Here is a 1,300-nt window from a genome sequence, read left to right as displayed (position 1 = left end):
CAGCTCCTTTCCAGCCCAAGGCTGGCCCAGGCTCCAAAGAGTTTTAGCCTACACGCTTCTGTACCCACTACCTGTGCCTGAGAGCCGAGCTCGGAGCTCCCCCCAACCACAGCCTGGTGAGGCGCAGCCCTGTCCTGCTGTGTCCCCCACCCACCTCCTCTCCTGTCCCTGGGCCCCCACCGGTCAACTCTTTGAAAAGCCCAGGCCAAGTGCAGCTTTTGGGGGTCAGGTAAACGTAAGCAATACGGAGGCCATCTTTAATAGAAAACACAATAAATCGCCCTAATGAGCCGGGCGCCGGTGGCTCACGCCTGTCATCCTAGCTACTCAGGAGGCTGAGATCTGAGGAGCACGGTTCAAAGCCAGCCCAGGCATGAAAGTCTGTGAGACTCATCCCCAATAAACCAATAGAAAACCGGAAGTGGAGCTGTGGCTCAAGTGGTGGAGCGTGTTCACCTTGAGCCGAGGGACGGAGTTCAACCGACAAAACAAACAAATCACCCGAACAGCCCTGGGGCTGGGAAAGCCTTAGGACAGGGTGTCAGCCTACTCCCAGCCTCCCAAACCACTTTGGGCCTTTGAGTATAACATGCCTGGAATCTCCTCCCGGGTTTTGATCTTGCCTTTCCTGCCCTGACCTTCCTTGACCATTTAGACTTTGCCCAAATGACACACCATTGGCTACGTTAGCGGCTGTGGCCTTTGGCTTGTAGGTGGTGTGAGCTCTTGGCCCCACAATCCCATCTTCGGATTCCCCTCTCCCCAGATGAAACATTACACAATCCACATCTGCTGACAGCCATGGCCCTGGGTCCTGACTGGTTAGAGAGGCCTGTGTAGGCTCGGGATGCAGGGAGAAGTGTGTGAAGAAACACTGGATGTTAATCTATTATTATAATACAATAACATCCAAAGCTGCAATTTAAGCATTTTTTGTCCCTCCTGGGGCTTGAACTCTGGGCCTGGGCCCTGACCCTCGGCTCTTCAGCTTAAGGCCAGTGCTCTACCCCTTGAGCCACAGCGCCACTTCTGGTTTCTGGTGGTTAACTGGAGATCAGAGTCTCACGGACTTTCCTGCCCAGGCTGGCTGTGAACCGAGGTCCTCAGATCTTAGCCTCCAGCTAACTAGCGTGACTGGTGTCAGCCACTGGCCCTGGCCCTGGGCTTTCTCCTGGGGTGTGGCTGGGGTCACTGTGGAAGCCAGTGCGATTGCAAAATGGCCAGGGGAAGTTACAGAAGTGAAGAGTCCCCAATTCCCGGTCCCGCCCCATCCGGCCCGGCCCTGGCCTCCCTGCCCGGC

Source organism: Dipodomys ordii, unplaced genomic scaffold (assembly GCF_000151885.1).
Source record: "Dipodomys ordii isolate 6190 unplaced genomic scaffold, Dord_2.0 Scaffold6, whole genome shotgun sequence".
Taxonomy (NCBI): Eukaryota; Metazoa; Chordata; class Mammalia; order Rodentia; family Heteromyidae; genus Dipodomys; species Dipodomys ordii.
The sequence above is the reverse complement of the archived record's forward strand: the minus strand, read 5'-3'. Positions refer to the sequence as shown.